Genomic DNA, 7,726 nt, shown 5'->3' on the forward strand with positions numbered 1-7,726 from the left:
AAGATATAAATTATTGCGATAACCATTGGTTGAAAAAAAAAAAATTCCTTCAAGTTACAGGATATGAAACAGTGCTGTCCATCAAGGACAACTTTTATGCTACAAAATTCTTGAGATATTTTGAGAAGTGAAGTAAAGCCGGTTATGGCAAATAAATCTTTTATATATATTTTAAACTTAATGAGTGAATGCAATAGAAAAAGAATTAAAAGTAAAAATTTAAATGACAGAAAACAAATGTTAAAAAAAAAAAAATTTAAAGCTAAAAAATCTTATTACAGAATTTCTTTATAAACTATATTAAGAGTATAATGATATTCTTTAAAAGCAAGACATGTTATGCGCATTTAAGTCGTTTATTAACTGAATTACTTTACTATTTCTTAACCGTCCTGTCTTTCACTGTGTTAATATTTATTATTAACAATATATTAGCAACTATTAGTTAATTTATAAAAAAATTAAAAAAAAAAATTTGTTTAGTTTTGCATATTGCATACCAAAAATTTATTTTTCTATTACCCAAAAGAAGTTAACAAACTCCGAATTTCTTTTTCTTTATCTCAGTAAGAAAATGGGTACTTCCAGTATCAGTTATAAATTTAAAGATGTTCTTTTAATTTTTTTTTCTTAAATGAATTAGACTGCACTATTCAGCATTTAATAGAATTAGCCAATTTTCACCAAATTTACCACTGTAGTAAAATTATACTGTAGAAATATGTTGCTGTTCAATACTTTAATGCTATTTATAAATTTGAGATAAAAACTAGTTTGCAAAGCATTTATAGTTTTAAGGATGTCATTAATGTAAACGATTAATTGAACAAGCCTAACAAAGTACCTTAAGACATTCTACTTGTTATGCTAATGCAGTTCAACAAAACATATCTAACCACAAATCGTTTACAACTGATCAGTGTTTAAAATGTAACCCTTTAGTTAGAGAACCATATGTGCTTGCGACACAGTGCTGAATGCTTCCACTAAATCAGCTATATCAGTAGATAGACTTTCCTGATTAATCAAGACACTCCATTAGTTCCATTTTTCAAGAATGATTGAATCAAAAAGATATTTGAATGAAGCTATTTTCATTGATATTTTTCAATTTTGGCTGTTAAAATTAATATCATGGTGGACCTCAAACTATGCTTAACAAGATGATTATGTGGAAAAAACTTCTAACTTTATAGTATATTGTAATTTTTTTATAAAAACTCAATTTTTAAACTTTAGACATCTTGGTGATATTAGAGATTAAGATAGTAGCTTTATTGAATTAAAGGTTAAGAAAGAAATTTAAGAGCACAATTATAGAAAAGGAAAAATGGAGAGAATTTCTTGATTTTAATTTAATTTTTTTATTTTATTATAGTGTTATGAACCAACAATTAATTATTGATCACTTATATGTAATAAAATTAAAATTTTACCAAAATGTGCAAAAAAAGATATTTTAATTTTGCATAAATGAAAGTCCTTTTTTAAAAAAGCTCAACTTTGAAAAATAAAAAAAAAGCAAGTTCTAAATGATCCCACAGTAATATTAACTTTATATTGCTCTTTATACTAATCAAATACAATAGGAATATTCTAGTTGCCCAAAATTACACAATTTATTCACATGCAAACTTTTAACATAACTGCTCTTAGTGAGACTAATTTGAGTTTGGTTGTTTCTTTGAACCTCAGTTTTGATGGCTACTTCACTCTGAATAGCAAAGACTCCAATATTCACAATCTTAATTGGTAGTTATACTTATGCATCAACTCATCTATTTGTTGATAAATTGGGTTTTAATCCACAGACCATTCTTTTATGTGCTTCCGTTTAGCACCTCTTTACTCAATCATTTTTTGATTTGATCTTTATTGTTCTCATTATTCCTAGGACTGTACTCGCTTAGATTTATATTTTGATCAAATGAACCTAGCCTGTTTTCTTTATCCCTCAGTCAACATTGTTGCTATTTAAAGCTCATTACACTAAATGGCTTTGATCTAACACCACTGACTCACTGGCACTAACGTCTATAACTTCTGTATTTTTTAACTCTTACTAGGGTAGTTGACTTTGTGACTAATTTCCAAATAAACCTAATCAATTACCTTCACTACTTAAATTGTGTCTTTTCTCTGACCTTGCTTGTGTAAAGTTTCTCAGTGCTCTTTATTAAATAGTTCTGACCATGCCATGCTTTCTATAAATCTTTCATTTTGCACTTCTTCTTCAAACTCATCCTACTATTTCACTAATTACTAGTACCCTCAAGCTGACTGGGATTGTTACCATAATTTTCTTTATGATGGTTATTGGATTGATGTCTTTTGATGCTTTGCTGATAAATGTGTCCCCAACTTAGCCTTTTAGTCCTGGCAAGTATAAAAGCTTATATTCTTTCTTGTCGGTTTTAAGTCAAGTCTTATTCTATTGCATAGTTTTCACTTTTTTGGGCAGCTTCTATATCTAATTGTAATCATTATTTTCATCTTTTTCTCAAGAACAACTCTTTTAAGAACAGTCTCTTTTATTATTTCAAGAAACCAATGTAGAATAGTCTGATGATAAGCCCCATTATTCCCAGTTTACCAAATCTTGCATTTTATTTAGAAAGTTTTGATTTACAAGATAAATGTTTAATTTTATGAATAACATATGTTTAAGTTTTCTAAACAGCTAAAGTTTATAAACAGAGTTGCTATTTATGTTACTTTTATTATTTTTTTAAATTAGTTTTATTTAATAATGGCTTTAACTTATAAAATTTATTTAACTGAATAAACTCATATTACTAGAATGACTAATCATGGAAAGAAACATTAATTCATTACAAACAAGGTACATAAAAAATAAACCATCTTATAAAAATTTTCAACATTTCAAGCATGCTTTACTTTAAAAAAAAGATTTAAGAATGATTTTGTAAAATCATTTTTTGCATGTTTATCTGCTGTATGTTTGTTTATATGATCATCTTTTTCATGTTTATCTGTTTATATGTTTATCTTTTTCATGATTATTACCATCTATTTTTTTTTCTGTAACCTCAAGTTCAATAAAATAAATTCACAATTAAAGTTCAAGTGAACTTTTGATTTTTAAACATAAAAATATATTTAAAAGTTGTACATTCAGAATATAAAAAATACTTTTTATTTTTAGTATCTCAATAAAAAAAATTCATTTAAAAATAAGTTGCAAAGCCCTTATGCCCTTAATTTAAGGCATAATTTTATGTCCCTGACATGAAATTATGCCTTATATTGAAAAATTGTTTATTTTTGTAAAAATCAATTTTAGAAATGTAAAATAAAAGTAAAAATAATTTTTAGAAATATAAAATAAAAATTTTTAAAATATATAAAACATTATAATTTTATAAAAAAAACTTATAAAAAACTTATAAAAAAGAGGCAGCTAAAAATGCAACCCCCCCATTTAGAGGAGGTGAAAAATTTACATGTTCAAAACATTCAAAAAATAAAAGGTTAAAAATTTTTAGATAGATTTAAATTTAATATAAAATAGTAAAAAACTAAACCTATCAATTTATTGCACTCAGATAGGGGGTAAAGCCTTTGTGGTTATTTTTGTTCCCAATTTTTAATCATCTAGATTTTTTGAAAAACAATTAACATAAGCATGAACATACTCAATTTTGGAGTTAATACAATTTCTAAAAGTGTAATATTTGAAACACCAAAAAAACTTTTTTTGATGATTGAGGTATTTTTTTCTAAAACTTTGTTTTTTTTATTTTTTTGCAAAAATAGTGTTTAACCTATTACAATAATATGTTGTCTGTGACTAAGAAAACCATAATCTTGAATTTAATTTAATTTTAATATTTTAAAATAGAATTATTGATTTAAAAAAAAACAACCTGAAAGTATATGAAAAAGTGGTTCTATTTTCTCCTTTACCTTATGTATTACCATATATTTATATTATTTCAATATTATTTACAGTGTTAAAAGTATATACAAAGTTATAAACTATATTATTAAAACGATTTGTTTTTATTTTATTGTTACAATAATATTTTTAAAAAGCTATTAAATTCAGTTACTTAAATTGTTTATCTAAAACTTACAACTACTTAATTTTCAAAACCTTTTGTAATTAAAAACCCTAGCAAGATATATTGGTGCAATAATGGTGCAATATTGGGTATCTTGGACAATATCGGACAAGATATACAATATTGCGCCAATAATGGTAAAAGGTATTGAGCCAATATTGACATACCAATATTGGAAAGTATATGCATGCTTATATTGCTTCTATATTGTTTGTCCAATATTAGAATGCCAATATTGGAGTTGTATTGGCATGCTCATACTGACAAATATTGATATGCCGTTTTTGTCTCATTAGCTTTTTAATTTTGACATATCTTTGTAGTTAAACGCGTAAATAAATTGTCTTGATATTTTTTCGTTAATTATGGGTTTTTATTAGATTATTAACTGCAGTAAATACTCTGAGAAATCTTTTTATAGAATTCCTTAGGTTTTGAACCATATTAAATCAGTAATTTAAAAAATTAAAGAAATTATTGTAATCTTAGTTGCGTAACCTTTTGTTTTAGTTTTATTTGGTCAAGCTTTTGCCTCTTTAAGTTTTTATAAACCCACAAGTAAAAATGTATATGCAATTTCGACAACTGTTGTCTTCGCTATCACAGTTTGTAGATTTTTAACCTAACCCCAACAAAAACACCCGGAAAAATTCTTTTGAGGGATGATTGTACATACCAATAGGAGTTCATAGCAATAAATCCTCAAATCAGGGATTACCGTCCGTGGGACTTTTTTGCATTTAAATTTCTAAATTTGAGTGAAAGTTAGTTTTTTTATTTCGAATTCAATAATTAGTTTTACAAAAAACTTTATAAAACAAAAAATGTTCTACATAAAATTCTAAACAACTCTTTTCTCATTCATATTTTCACAAAAACGCGTTTTTAACCTTCAAAATTCGAGACAAAAATCGTCATTTTGTCTACCATAATGTCACGCTGAAAAAATATCTTCTACAACCATCGTGTCACACTAAAAAACGATTTTTTGACGATCTCATCTAGTCGCACGGAAAAACAACGCTTTGTTTTGGGAAATGGCACTTGAAAAGCTTGACTAAGCTTTAACTTTTGACTCATTACGACCAAAATGCCTAATGCATCAAAAACATATGATGAATGCAGAAAATCTGTATGTGTTGTGTGCATGAAAAAAAGTGTTAGAGAACTGACAGTTGCAGCAAAGGAAAAGATTCTTCAATTCATTAAACCTGATTTAGACTTTAATGATGACAGGGTTCCATTAGGAATTTGTGTCAACTGCAGATTTCAACTTGGAAAATTGGATGGCTCCATAAAAAAAGTTCCAACACTTTTCCACTTTCAGAACATCTCAAAAAAGCCTTCAACTCGCTCATCACTTATTTGTGATTGTTTGATCTGCCAAATAGGTAAACTGAGAGGAAAGGAGCAAAATTCTCTGAACAAGCTTGAGGACTCCTCTGAAAAATCAATCTAGCCTGAAAACCAGAGCGTTGAAAAGAGATGCACCAAATGTCTTTCATTAATTGGTCGTGGACTCCCTCACAACTGCACACCGGGGACTCGCCATGAAAATTTGAAAAAAACTGCTGAAGCTGATGGAAAGGGCGCAGAGCTAGTAGCTTCAGCAGTTATTGCTTCAAAAGATTTATCTCCTAATGGAACAATTCGTCTAACTCAACAAGCTGGAAGCAAAGCCATTCCACTGCGAAGAGGGGCATCAGTAGCACAACAGCTATTCAAAACCCCGCCTTCTACTCAGGATATGGTTCACATTAAGCAAAACACTGGACTCTCCAATAATGGTATGCGAAAGCTTGGCTCCCCTTTGAATCAAATCAGTCCCTTACGGTTGGTAGAACCCAACTTTCAACTGAAATTTGCTCAGGCAGGACAAAAAGTAGCTGACCACTTTATAATTAGCAGCATGAACCTGTCAGAAGACAACCAGACCAGGGAGGTTGTGCACTGCCATAGTCTCATTGACCTCAGTGTCAACGTACAAGTTTCAAGAAACTTGGGAGATTCAGTCATCTTGAAGCTGGGAATAAATGGAGGTGGATCATTTTTGAAGGTCAGTTTCACTCACATTGAACTGGAAAAGAATGAGTTGGAGCCACAAAATCCTGTTCAAAAAAACATGAAACTAACTTCTCCACTTTCAGCCAAAGCAACAAGTGTCAAGCAGCAAATGCTTGTTGCTCTCTCTCAAGACACACCTGAAACTTACCAGAATGTCAAGCAGATTTTTGGTCTCATCAAAGTCCATGAGAAGTCTTTGCTAGACTCTTTGGTTATTTCCTGTGATTTGTAGCTTGCTAACATTCTCTGTGGAATTCAATCACATAGTAGCAAACACCCTTGCTGCTGGTGTGAGGCAGAGAACACAAACCTCATCAGATGTGGCCAACCAAGAACCTTCGGTCATATTCGGAAGCAATTAGCAGAGTTCATGAAATCAGGCGGTGACATTCGCAAGTCGAGAGATTTCAAAAATGTTGTTCATCTGCCCTTGCTTGATTTTCATGATGACATGCTTGTGCTGGAAGCCATCCCACCTATGGAGCTTCATCGACTTCTTGGTGTGGTCAATCATCTCTTTTTGTTTTATAAAGTTTTTGTAAAACTAATTATTGAATTCGGAAAATAAAGAAAACTAACTTTCACTCTAATTTAGAACTTTAAACGCAAAAAAGTCCCATGGACGGTAATCCCTGATTTTAAGATTTATTGCTATGAACTCCCATTGGTATGTACTATCATCCCTCAAAAGGATTTTTCCGGGTGTTTTCGTTGGGGTTAGGTCAAAAATCTACAAACTGTGCTATCTGATAAATTTCTCTGCTAAATATTTCTAATAAATTTTTGCGCCGAATCTCATATTTCTTAACAATGCGCGCGTTGTCGTATGAGCCTGTTTATATACATGTATACTATACATTGTATATATATTTATATGCATTTACTGCATTCGTTCTAAAATGACTTGCTTTAAACTTCATGAGTTTATCATATGATTATGAAAAAATATATGTATTTATATATGTTGGCGTTATATTGCAGTATATATATAGCCAATATTTTAAATCAATATCGGCTATATATATCAAAATGTGGACATTTTATATTGATGCAATATTGTTAACAATATTTAGCCAATATTGAGACCAATATTGTACCAACATTACCCAATGTTTCTTACTACTAGGGAACAAACATACTTGTTAACTCAACTTTCTTTTGATATCAAATGAACCATTTGTATTGTATATGTGCAAAGTATTATAGGTTTCTCCTTGAAGATTTCATCATTTCAATTAAATGGAAATGATGAAATCTTTAAGGAGAAACCTATAATACTTTTTTTTTAATCAAAATAGTTATTGGACTTTGAAACAATACCATACACCAACTTATTGACAATCTTCGCATATTCCTACTCATGTTACACTTTTGCTGCGATTTTTGTCCATTAATCTTTTAGAAAACTCAGGGTAAATAACACAAAACTTATTTTGATAACTACTTTTCGGATCTGTTGTAACCACGGATGACTTACGCAATATAAAAATAAACAGTTGCTGCATAAAAATTTTTAAAATTTATTTGGGTTTTAAATTTCCGGGAAGTTTTGCTCAAAATTTCTGGAAATTTTAGAA

This window comes from Hydra vulgaris, chromosome 01 (genome assembly GCF_038396675.1).
Source record: "Hydra vulgaris chromosome 01, alternate assembly HydraT2T_AEP".
NCBI classification, from domain to species: Eukaryota; Metazoa; Cnidaria; class Hydrozoa; order Anthoathecata; family Hydridae; genus Hydra; species Hydra vulgaris.